This window comes from Oncorhynchus tshawytscha, linkage group LG17 (assembly GCF_018296145.1).
Source record: "Oncorhynchus tshawytscha isolate Ot180627B linkage group LG17, Otsh_v2.0, whole genome shotgun sequence".
NCBI classification, from domain to species: domain Eukaryota; kingdom Metazoa; phylum Chordata; class Actinopteri; order Salmoniformes; family Salmonidae; genus Oncorhynchus; species Oncorhynchus tshawytscha.
Window position 1 is genome coordinate 19775132 of NC_056445.1, and position 13598 is coordinate 19788729.

Sequence of the window (13598 nt, forward strand, 5' to 3'; positions counted from 1 at the left end):
ATGTCTGCCGAGCTGGGCTCTTATGTCTGCCGAGCTGGGCTCTTCTGTGTGGCCGAGCTGGGCTCTTCTACAGGCCTGCAAATGGGGAGTGGGGAGGCAGGCCTGGGGGGTGGGGAGGAAGGCCTGTGGCGTAGGGAGGCAGGCCTGAAGAGTGAGGACACCTCTTGGACAGAGGTCGGTCCCTCTGCTTGATGTACAAAGGGAGTTCAACAGGGAATCAGGAGGAACAACACTTTGCTGTTTTGTTTATAGTTAAAATGCATTGCCCAATTAATGTTATTTTTTGTAAATGGCCTCCATTGCCAATCAGTGCAATCCACATTGCATCTGTATAGATTAGAGACCCCTTGTCGATTAGGATTTGGGCTGGGAGTTGTGAGGGAAATGCAAATGAATGATAATTGATCTGATCATCTGATGAACCTCTGAATCCATTAGATAACTAAGCACCAGTAGATCACTGATGAAACTGAGGAAGGTCCATTAATTCCCTAATGAAAGAGGTCTCCTCCACTGGGGGTGTGACAAAGGGACTTGCTAATGGACCTACCTCAGCACAATCATGCTGTTAGTCTATTGCTCCCCCCAACTGAAACCAAAACTATTGAAGAGCTTCTGTTGTTGTTCGTGTCGAGTTTGTCATCCTGTTGGCTCTATAGTGAATTACACAGAGGTGGCAAAATCTCAAATCTGAACATGCAACAAGTAAAGAAAGATCCATCCTCCACTGAGAAGTTTATAGCCCTCAGCAGTTGATCAACGTCGCTGTTTTGCGTTTGAGGGCATAAAGCACCTTTAAAACATTCAAATGGATAGGCCATTGGGGAAGATGGTGCCTGGTCCCAAGAAATCACACACACATACACACCCTCTCATAGACCAGCTATTAGGTCCTTATTTGGAAAAGCAAAGAGTCAATGAATGCCAATGAGGCTGATCCCCCTGGGCATTTGAGCTCTATTTTGGGACGATAACTTTGGGGAGCCTCCAAGGGGGAGAGCGAGCAACCTCGTGTTTATTTCCCAGCCCGTTATTTTCTCCTATGCCGGAGAATGATTTGTCTAATCTATGAAATACCTTTTTAGTGGAGGAACGGCGGTGGCGACTCTCAAAGACCTCCTGCTGGCCACTCCCAAATATCATTGGCTAATTAATGGCTATTTACAGCTCAGTCTCCTGGAGCAGAATGGACTCCTCCTATGCTATTTATTCTCAGCCATAAAGAATCATAAAACAATAAATGTTTTTTTCTCCTTCATCTACATGGAAACAGAGAGACGTATTCATTTTTGTTTTGGACAGAAACTGGAATTCCACTTTGGTAGTCTATATAAGCATTCAAGCGGCAGTTCTTGAGGAAGATCTAAGGAGGAGAAACTTTAAAAAGTTCAGCAAAGTGAATCTTAAGGGGGTTTCAGAGAATGTTGGAATCTGTTTTAAATGTTAATCACCCCTAGACACCCCTGTCTGAAGAGAAGGTGCTGTCAGTGAAGTTTAAAAGAAGCTTGGAGATGTGCCAGGTCTCTGTCCTGTTAGATGCCATGTTTCCACCCTTCCACACTCTTCCACACACCATGGACAGCCAATTAGAGGAGATTTCTGTCCATAAGCCCCAGCTATGTCAGAAGTATGACCAGTGACAAGGTGTAATGAGACACATGGCCTTTCCCTGGTGGCATTAGTCAGCCTAAGAACAACCACAGCCACAATGACCGACTGAGTTCAACTTCTGCACACCCGGATGATCAAAGAGCCCCATTTCTGTTGAAGCACAGAATGTAATCGCTTGACACCCTCTACCAAAGGTAACAAACAACTTTCAGGATGGTTACCCCTCATAGTCTGTTTCTCATCAAGTGTTTGTTGTGCCCAATGGAATCCCGCAGCAAAGGATGCCAATTCTTTCCCTCAGGTGGAGGAGAATGGTCTTCTGCTCTGGGTCCACGGGGGCCAGTTGGGCTGCATTGTCACCCTAAACAACAAAGGGCCGTACTGAGTTCCTGGGATCATTATTCTCTCATGAATTACCCACAACCCCCGCAAAAAACTCCTTCCCAAGGCCGTGAGGTGGCACACCGTCGGTGGGTTATTGTGTTTCTTCACCGACGAGGATGATGCTCATGGTTTATGCATGGAGGTCTTTTCTCTTTGAAACACAGAGAGACAGAGCAGCATGAGTGGCGCCATAGAGCCTGAGTGAATGCTTCGAGATCTGTTTATTGACATCTGGTTGTTTTCTATTCTTCTCTGTAATCCATGGCAGCCCTGGTTGTTGTCATCATCTGAACCTGGTTGAGTGGCTGGGATCCATTTTGTTTCTTTGTGTGTGCTTCATTGTCTGCCATCTGCCTCCTGAAAATGAAACCACCATGTCAATTTCTGTGTCCTTTTGTTCTGGCACAGATCACTCGCACCCACCCTGAAATGGGAAATGGATGTGACTTACATGTTTAGGACTGTGTGAGGTTTTGAAAATAATTAAATGTATTTTATGTTAGTATCTAAGGGTGGTATTGTTATAAGAATATGTAGCTGTATTCAACTTTGCAAAATAAAAGTGTTCCATTTTGATGCACTGAGTGCTAAACCGAGTGAAATGGAATAAGGTTCTGGCTGCAACCATGCCATTAAGGGAGGAAAAATGGATTTTGTGAAAAACAACCAAACGACAAAGAGGTAGAAAGGTTATTTTAAAAAGCCTCCCATCTGTCCATTTTTATGGCTCCGAATCCGTCAGTACTTCTAAATGAATAGGGTCACCTCTACGTCAACATTGTGAAGTAAAACCCAGTAATATGCCCTCAGTAAAAAGCTACAATGCTGCCACTTCAGCTATCTTTGGCTTTATCCAACACTGACTGAATCAGGAGTGTATTCACAGCTCTTAGTTATCACTCACTGGAGTTTGAGTCATGTGAGCGCATCATCACTAGGCTGTGAAAGGAAAATGTCACCTCCACAGGAACAGGATGGAGAGGAGAGGGGCCTCTTAAGTGGAAGTACGTTGTCGTCAATGCTTTCCAAAAACAAAACCCGAATTAATCACAAAGGTTGTTTGCTATCATGCACAGCTTTGGGCAATTCAATCACACCAGGGCGCCATTAGTGCTGTTGCCAAGTTTGAAAAAAGTACAAAGATGGAAACAAGTATGAGGTCATTAGTGATGTCATACATTTTGGCATGAAGAGGATCTCTATGGTTGAACGACCTTTTCTTCAATTCACTGATCATTGTTTGTCTTTCATCAATCCACATCCAATTTAAAACCAACCCCAGTAAAATAAGTTAAATGTCTGACAGAAGCTAAACTGGATTTATTGGCTAATGGTTGTGATATCCTGTACAGCTTCTGGTTGAAGGCCATGGGCAAGGTGCATTTTGAGAGTACAAGCAGAACCACAGTGGCACAGTTACAACTCTATTTTCAACAGAATTGTTGACTCAGCCAAGTCATGGCACAAATTGGATCTTCCACAGAGCCAAGCTTGTTTGATCAAGTGATCTGTGACACAACATGCTGGGAAGGTTTTTGTTTAAATCAGTGCTGTCTATTACATAACCCATTATGATGTATGATATTGCTTATATATGATTTGAGAAGCATGTGTAAGGCATATGAAGACCTTATGAATGCTCTATAAAGCCTTTATAAGGTAGTTATCTTGTCTCAGTGTATGCATATTCGTGTGCATCTACAATGACTTTAAAAGCCACTTGATAATATTCAAAGCTTATGACTAAAATGGAAATGTGTCAACCTTTCTAAACTGGCAACTTGTTTTTGCAACTGCCACATGATGAATCTAGTGCATGATGATGAATGGACCTTTTGCATAATGCAATTGTAAGATGAAGGAGTAGGGATAGGAACTTTAGTCTGACAATGTTAAAAAGATCAATTCTAAGCATCATTCCTGACAGCATCCTTTTACAAGTCACCATCTTTTCAACTCCACTGTCTGTCAGATTGACAGGCCAGTAAAACAAAGGGAAATCCGTTATATTATTCACAACATACCCAACATATACACGTGTTAATCTCACTTCTTCTCCACATTTAAATCCAGTTAGTGACTTGGGAGTGCATTTTCATGTCAAATGAGCTGTTCCACGTCTTGAAACACCATGTCGCTGTTCATGGTGCTGAATTCACATAGGTAGCATACAGCCTAGTTGTCGGAAAACGATGTAAACAAATCAGAACAGGCTACCTTTACTGGGCTACCTCTATAAACATACAAACAACTGACTTTCGTTCATTAAGATACAGTAATAGGAGTCATACCATATAGGCTACTGTATGACTAGTGCAATTACGCGATTCACATAGAGAGGGAGAAAGAGAAGCATATGATCATTGGTTGAATACTATTCGGCAGTCTGTTGCCAGACGTGGGCATACTCACTACACTAGTCTATGGATCTTATGGCTGGATGCGATTATCAGTAACATCCGTGGATTTAGTAGGTCAGTAGATCATCCGTTTGATGTGTTAGTTGAAACAAAATCTAGCAACATTGTGAGAAAATTAAATATATATTTTGCCCATTCATTTTGAAGGACACGTGCTTATTTGTCTGCCACATTGCTGTGTTGCCGCTTGATCTATGGGTGTTCTTTTGTTCATGGTTGGAGCGATTATTGCATATATATAAAAATACTATACAATACTATGCATACTTAACATTAGATATCCTTCGTTTTGGAGACAGAATAAGCGTGTTCTGGAAAGGAAGCATCTTTGATTGACTTGGCAATGAGCCAATCTCTTATTGGAAGTTGGTGTTGTACAGGGTAATTTAAACAAATAGAAAGTCAATTTGAGCGAATTAGTGGTTTGTTTATTGGCAACAATCTGACAATTATTTAGGTAAAAAATGATAGCCTTCCCTGTTCCGTGGTAAGAACAATGAAATCGCGCTTGTTTTCTTGGTTCGCTTTTTAAATATTGTAGTTTAGAGACATTTGCATTCGAATGTGTTTCGAAGCCTCAACACAAAGGTTGAAATAGTGATGATGGTTTATTTTACATTCAGTGCGTTTCCATGATCATAGTTTATGGTTGCAAATAGAGGCATGAATAGCCTATGCCATATATACTCTACAGCTGCGTTCCCCAACTGACGATTTTATTTGACCAGCAAATCAGCTCCAAGGGATTAGAATTGTGGAAATCTGTTCCAAAGTATTCCCATGCATAACACAAACATGGGATCTATTCAAATGTAAGAAATGTTTATAATTATTATGTTCTAGTAACATGTTATGTCTGTTTTAGGCTTCTTGCGGTCAATTTACAAATTGAAAACAAGCGCGATTTCATTGTTCTTACCACGGAACAAGGAAGGCTATCTTGACCATCCAAGAGAAAATCGTCCCGCAGCTGAATCTAGTTGATGATCCGTGCTCTACAGGTCAAAATGCCTCTCTCAGTAGGTTTGTGTGTTGGCTTCAACAACCTCCAACTATCAAGCTTTTCTTAATTACCAGAATCCATTTCTATTACCAAGCCTCTCTGGAGTACAAACCTACTTCTTTCTCACTTTTAATTTGTGTGCACTTCAATGCACAGGTCCTTATTTGGTCATTCAGATAATAATAATAATAATAATGCAATCTTCCCTTTTCAGATCTGATGTGGTATCCCCAGTATGCTAATTAACAGGTATCATATTGGCTCAATGTAAAACTCGTGCATTTGGGCTAAAACAAAACTGTTATTCACAACACAATGAACCAAATGTTCATATTAAGGTAACTGTTATGAGGGCTACTGGGAGTCTAGGTTCCTCTGCTGTCAATACGATCCTTCTCTGGACTAGTTTCTGTTCACGTTGCTGTTTTACCATGCTGTAACGGCTGTCTTGGGTTGAAGAAGGAACTAAGGTCAGGACGTGACACATGCTCACCTACTTCCCGCTATACAGTTTTAGACTTGAAGCAGAAGCTCCTATTCAGACAAGAGGGAGGCTTCTTCCTTTGTGAGAAAACACACACATAGTCATGTTTGAGTTCACTGAACCACATATTGTTTTATGTTGCCTTGGCCTACTCTCACTCTTGTACAGTGTGATTCTCTCTCTCTCTTCTCTGTGACTCCTGCTCTCGGCTGACCCTCGTCTCGTTCTCTTGGATGGCCCTAGGCAGTTCTCTTGGATGGCCCTAGGCAGTTCTCTTGGATGGCCCTAGGCAGTTCTCTTGGATGGCCCTAGGCAGTTCTCTTGGATGGCCCTAGGCAGTTCTCTTGGATGGCCCTAGGCAGTTCTCTTGGATGGCCCTAGGCAGTTCTGCCTTTATATTGAATGTGTTTGGACACGCATGCCAGATCTAATACCACTGTCTGTCTCTTTTGCAGTGAAACAACCATAGGAAGAACAAAAAGGAATCTCCACCGACTGAAGACGTTGTAAGTGTCTGATTACATTTTTCCTTGAATCAACATATAACATTTCACAAATTGTGTTCTGCTTGCAGTGGTATATATTTCTGGCAACACCATCCCATCCCAAATCTAATGAAACAACCTTCAAAATCTGTCCATTTCGATTTTAAGATCAACAAATAACCTTAAATTCATTAGATTTTCATCTCTCTTATCAAACTTAAGAGGACAGATAAATACACATATAGGCCTACTCAATAAAGTAGAATTTTTCAAAAGCCTTTATATGTTGTCGCATGCAATAATCTGTACTCTTAATAATCATCATTATTGTTCTTATTATTAGATTTAAATTTTGCCAACTCCACTGCAGTTCTCCGATTTAGGAATACCACATGTTTCTCGACCTTTTGCGTGAATCACAGGTTGATGTCAATGGGAGATTTATGCAAAATGTGGTTTATATGCTCTTACTGTATCTACATGCATTTAGCCTATAGCACCTGAGCAGTACACACACAGTGAGTTACTCCATGGGACATCTTATTGAAACATTTTAAAAGCAGCTGACGCACATACTGTCACTCAACTTACCATATCAAATTAGTGAATTGACCAGGGAACCAGAATTCAGAATGCCTGATGTCCTCTGGTCTCATTTGGGATGCAAACATTGTACTGCAGCCTGCTCTAATGAGATCTCTAGGCTGGAGAATCTAATATTCACCACCGAGGCTACAACATGGCCCCCAAGTCAGTGGCTCTGGGGACTGTATGTTAATCCAATGGAGTGGAGTCATCTGTGATCAAGAAGAACTAGAGAGGCAATAGAATAGAGCCACACTCCAGAGGAGAATGTTCTGTAAGGGATCTGTAGTGTGTGTCAAATTACCAATAGATGGCAGTGAAACATGATGACTTCTTCTCTCCACAAGTCCTGATTTAGGATCAGTTTTTCCTTTTAGATCACAATGAATATGATTACATGAACAGGGCAAGCTGATCCGAGATAAGCAGTCTTATTCTGAGTCGCTTGACACATACGGCCCTTCGTCTTTACAGTAGAGTATATATGTTTGCTCGTTTTTGCTGGTGGCTGGTTTGGAAGGACAGGCAGCTACAGTACAGAGATGAGTAATTAACACTGCCTCATTTGACATGATGGAGTACCCAGTGTGTGTGTGTGTCCCAATGCGTCTTCAAGGCTCTTTGCTGCTGTCTCCCCACCACCACCACCCTGATCCCCATCGCCAGATCCCCCAGCCTCATCCTATTAGCTGGCATATTAACCACCACCCATGTTTTATGATCGGGACATAATCCCACCCTGTCATGGTGGTCTGTCATTATAGTAAGATAAGTCTCCTTGCTACCGTCCTTGTGTTTACTCTTTTCCAAGTGAGTCCCTCCTCTTCTCCACATAGCCTCCCCACCTTTGAGGCAGAGACAGGGGTGTACTGGCAACAATCACACCCCCTTAATCCATTTAGATCCAGGACATAATCCGGCCAGTGTTTCCTGGCATTAAGTGCATATCCACACCTGACATGTTGTTGTGGAAGATGGGCCAGATCTGATGGGAGGACAGTAGCAGGTTTATAGGCTCTCTCACCACCAAGGTAGATCCTATCAGTGTGTCAGTGTCTCATAACACCTTCCATAGGCTTTGGGCTTCGGGGCAGTCGCCTGGCCCTGTTCCACAACACTGATCCTGGCCTGATTCTGACAATCTCACCCTCTATCTGGGGGAAGCCCTATGAGGGTTCCCATCACCTGCCTCTACTTGTGTTCTCCATTGATTAGTTAGGAGACTGGGATTGCAGTGTTTAGAGAGCTTGCGCCCACATAGATTATGCTAAATGGTATCAGTATAAGATATTGTCACAATCACAGATTTGCAACAAAGCCATGAAGTATTGGGTTTGAGCCAGGTGACGAGTTGAACCAGGGAACACTTGTTATGATTTAGTGTTTTCGTCTGATACTTGTTATTAACTTTACAGTTTACCGGCTCACTGAGAGTCATCAATCTGCTGGTGGATGTCATCTTGCTCTCAGCTCCCAGCTGCTTGGAGAGACTGACAACCATCTCATTCACTCAGTGCTCAGTCAGTCATATCTCCCAGGGAGAGAGAAGTGGGTGGGATGGAGATAAGTGCTGCAAGATGGAGCCCCTTCATTCAATGCAGAGCAGATAGACATGCAACAGAAAACATTCACGGCCACACAGATTGATACGAACAACGTTGAATTCACTCTTGAGCATCGTAATACTGTTTTGGTGTGAATATAGCACAGGGATTAAAGACAATTATTAACTGGGTGGTTCAAGCCCTGAATGCTGGTTGACAGCCGTGGTATGTCAGACCGTATACCACAGGTATGACAAAATATACATTTTTACTGCTCTTATTACATTGCTAACCAGTTTATAATAGCAGTAAGGCACCTCAGCTGTTTGTGGTATGTGGCCAATATATAACGGCTAAGAACTGTATCCAGGTACTCCGCGTTGCATCGTGCTTTAGAACAGCCCTTAGCCATGGTATATTGGCCATATACCACACTCCCCAGGGCCTTATTGCTTAATTATAAAGTTGACAGAAAAACATTGGTTCACAGAGTGTTGTAATTGATATGAGGAATGGTGAGGATGAGGTGTAAGGAGGTTTTATGGGGATTTTTTACAGGGTGGATCCATCTCCCTAGCTGTCTATAACCAGACTGACTACTTCCCCCTCCAGAGTGCATTAAGGTCTCTCAGAGTAGGCTTTCAGACCAGACCCATTTTAGACAGTTTTCTCTCCCTCTTTGGCCAGGGTATTACAGCAACCAAAATGAGCTCCTCTTTCTCTGCAGACAAGGTTAGCATTCACCTGTGTTCCCTTGTCTAACGGGACAGGCTATACTCCATGTTCCACTTTTAATCTGGGGCATTATAATATTTCATTTCCTCCCTAATTCGTTAAATCAGTCGCTGGGTCCCGCTTCTCAGATAGGGCCGGGGAGGCACCAAACGCAATTCACATCTCCTTCCTTCTCCTCGGTTTCTGCACCATGCAAAACTCTGTGATTGTTCTTTAATAACAGAGTGTGGATGTATCCAGGTTGCCATTGTGGGGCCGTAATTTAACACCTAATGTTGAGGACATAGCCTTTGAGGAAATGACAGGGAAATTGAGGGCTCGCTTTGGAATGAGGTCTTGCGTGGATACTGTTTCACTGAGAATAGGACCTTTTTATCAAACAGAGTAGAACATTAGATGTGGATACTGTTTCACTGAGAATAGGACCTTTTTATCAAACAGAGTAGAACATTAGATGTGGATACTGTTTCACTGAGAATAGGACCTTTTTATCAAACAGAGTAGAACATTAGATGTGGATACTGTTTCACTGAGAATAGGACCTTTTTATCAAACAGAGTAGAACATTAGATGTGGATACTGTTTCACTGAGAATAGGACCTTTTTATCAAACAGAGTAGAACATTAGATGTGGATACTGTTTCACTGAGAATAGGACCTTTTTATCAAACAGAGTAGAACATTAGATGTGGATACTGTTTCACTGAGAATAGGACCTTTTTATCAAACAGAGTAGAACATTAGATGTGGATACTGTTTCACTGAGAATAGGACCTTTTTATCAAACAGAGTAGAACATTAGATGTGGATACTGTTTCACTGAGAATAGGACCTTTTTATCAAACAGAGTAGAACATTAGATGTGGATACTGTTTCACTGAGAATAGGACCTTTTTATCAAACAGAGTAGAACATTAGATGTGGATACTGTTTCACTGAGAATAGGACCTTTTTATCAAACAGAGTAGAACATTAGCAGTTTAGAACATTAGCAGTTTAACTTTGGCAATTCGAGTTCTTCAGTCGTTCTTTATCTTGGTGTAGGTTGCCAAGTCAACTTCTCTCCTCAACCTTCATCCCAAGGAGCATTACGTTGCCTCAGCAAAATGGATGACTGAACGAAATGCAAATATAAAGCATGGTGAACGACGACACTTGTCAGCATTAAGCAGTGTCTAAATGATGCAAGGTCACGCAACGAGGTGGACACACTGAGGTCAGTGACTGACGAGTGAGAAAGGCATGTATGGCATTAGCCCTGGTGGACTTTCGCCTAATCTGTCAGGGAGTTAGACCCAGAGCGCTGCTACGCTGCTTAATGAGAACCGACCAATCACATCTAATCACTACTAAAGCCTGCATCTCCACTGGCCTGGTCGGGGTGCACACAGGATTGTGGAACCACACGCGGTCTAATGGCTTAAGCCTTTTGTTTCGTAGCAGCAATGAAGGATCAGCCCGTTTAGCTTTTCTCATTGCCTTCTTTCTTGCATCATCCTAAGTTTTCATCCCTTTATTTTGTATTTTTATCCACCTTCGTTTGCCACAGCATGTTGAATGTACTGTTTTTTTACAGATACGTGTGCACTACACTGAGGGTTGGGCTGTGATGCTGTTGGCTGTGTGGCCTCTTCTTCTGGCTAGCAGACCGTGCTCAGTAACCAGTGGGCTGATGGGCATGTTTCTGTCAGCACAGCCTCTTGATCCTTATCCAGGGAGCAGTGAAACCACCCTCCGGTGAGGCTCAGGACAACGCTGATTGGGAAAAGCAACATCACTGTGTTCAAAATAGCTGCAGGGTTGTCACTTTCCAGAATGCTCCACTTCCCATGGCATTCGCCATGTCCTCTGTGAGCCAACGCGTCTCGGACACATTGCGGTCACCATGCGGCTGGAGGAGATATGACAAATGCAGAGATGAATCCTGCGAATGTCCCGTGAGAGAAGTGTGTTCCTTGAGAATATCGTCTAAGCTGTCCAGGACATGTTTTTGACTCATTAGCCTTGTTACAGAGGAGTACAGTATATCCTTTACCAACCGAGGTCAGGTGACCACTGCGTTGTAGGTATTTATGTACCCAAAGACCAATGGAACCATGTCAGATTCAGAGGCTGTGTTGTTTTGAGCAACTCCCTGAACCATCCAAAGTTTTCTGTGTCTGAAGCTGAACTTCTCACAGGAGAACCCAACACATCTCCAAGATGGATTCCTTTTCATGTGTCTGGTCTGGCCTTATTTAAGCCAGGGGCATTTCTTGATCTGCAGGCTTCTCTTTCCTCAGCGGGAGAGACTCACTTCAAAGGTGTGGCCAGTAAAATCAGGGCATCTTCATGCTCAACCGCAAGGTCTTCTGCTGAATGTTCTACTGTCAGTGGGATTCTCTAAACTTTCTGCCCTGGATGTCAGATATTGGAATTGTGTTTTGATTCACCTGCAGCTATCGCGGTCACAGCATGTCTTCTCTCACATGTCTTGCTTATAGCTTTACTCTCTCAAGTCAAGTCGTATTGATAGACTCTGCCCTCTGCATTGACCTCCATTACTCAGTGTAGGTAAAGAGCTACCACCTTCACATGATACCTCTAAACCTTCAATCTCCTATGCAAAAACAGCAGGAGAGAGAAAGAGCCAGCAAAAGAGACAGAGAGGGAGAGGCAGAGAGAGCGAATGAGAGCTAGGGAGAGAGAGAGAGCAGTCCCTCGCATTAAGCAAATCTTTTCAAGTACGGTGGCAGCGCTATGATGAGAAAAAAACGTCACTGAGGATCCTATCAGTGGGATCAGAATGTGGATAGTATTAGTGGGATCAAAGTGAGAACTAAAATATCTGAGCCAGGTTTCTTAAACTGTTCTGACATCAGCCAGCGGGGATTCATCCTGTCACGGTTTTCTTCCTGTGAAGGAGAGGCGGACCAAAACACAGCGTGGTTATTTTTATACATCTTTAATAAAGATGATAACTTGGACAATGTATAATACAAAATAAGAAACGTGAAAAAACCGAAATAGCCCTATCTGGTGCAACAAACACAAAGACAGGAACAATCACCCACAAAAACCAACACCAAACAGGCTACCTAAATATGGTTCCCTATCAGAGACAATGACTAACACCTGCCTCTGATTGAGAACAATATCAGGCCAAACACAGAAACAGACAAACTAGACACACAACATAGAATGCCCACTCAGATCACACCCAGACCAACCAAAACATAGAAACATACAAAGCAAACTATGGTCAGGGTGTGACACATCCGGATGCCTCGTTGTGCCCAAAGCAGCTCCGTAGATCTACTAATGCTAAGTAACATTTGGTTTGTTGAAAATGTTATAGATCACATTAGGAGGGAGGTTGAAATAGCTCTATTTGTTGGGATGGGGAAATATTTGTGTGTGTGTGTGGCAGGGGGATATGCAGCCTTAGTCCCTCTTTCCGCACTTTTCAGGGAGTGTTATGGTGTTTTCTCCCCAGGATTAGTCCCACTGACTACAAGGGGGTCCACATTCACTACGGGGGAACAAACAGACTATGCAGCTCCACAACACTGTCAGACACACAATGTCTGTCTGGGACTTTCTTCTCTTCTCTTTCTTATCCCTCTCTTCCTGTGTGGAATAATGGCCTCCTCCATTCATTATCTCCCTCCTCTCCAGGAAATCAATAGCGATGATAACAAGCTGAAGAGATGTCCTCAGTCAAAACAGCCCATTGAGCCTAAATGTCACCGTTTGGAGTCCAAGATTGATTTATTCTGGCAAAATACTGGTTGCTATCTTGGAATTGCCTCCTTTCCTCATTCCCTCTCTCCTTTCTTTCATTCTAATCACGATTCAGGAGAGTGTGCTTTTACTTCTCTGTACTTTCAAAGTCTCGTCCAAAGCTCAAGTAAGCAAACATTTTACTTCCTCAATCTCGGCCCGCAGGGGGCTTTAAACGAGAACTCCTAATGGACGGCCTGATTTAAGCCACCACAGCGCAACTACTTTAGACTCATAACGACACGCGCTGATGGCTTGGTTAATTACGCTGAATTGTGTGTTTAGCAAACAATCTGTCTGGGAAATATTTAAACAGACTCAATCACAGTGATAATACCTTTTCCACTTCAGACATTGCAATCAGCAAAGAGCTCAGGGTCCAACTCTTGGATGGATCGACATGGCTACTCCGAACTTTCTGTAGGTGCTTTTAACGCTTAATGCTTTTAACCTCTGACACAGCTAAGGGTTTTCAACGGTGTGACGGTGTGTTGACAATTTCATATGCAACTCCATGCACACAATATACCTCCATAACTTAATCTCACTCTGCCTCCGTGAGACCCTGCTAAGCTAATGGAGTCC

The 13598-nt window shown here is 42.8% G+C and overlaps 1 protein-coding gene across 5 annotated transcripts in view; it reads left to right on the forward strand.

Moving 5' to 3' along the window:
• syt1a (synaptotagmin Ia) overlaps positions 1 to 13598 on the forward strand; it is a 200501-nt gene that overhangs the window by 58140 nt on the left and 128763 nt on the right. For 3 of the 5 annotated variants that reach the window (XM_042300374.1, XM_042300369.1, XM_042300373.1), the window contains exon 2: positions 6358 to 6408. The exons of 1 other annotated variant lie outside the window; for it this stretch is intronic. The gene's annotated coding sequence lies outside the window, so the exon portion shown is untranslated. Of the gene's footprint in view, positions 1 to 4386; positions 4470 to 6357; positions 6409 to 13598 lie in introns of those variants that run through there. One more of the 5 variants, XM_042300370.1, reaches the window with a different exon arrangement.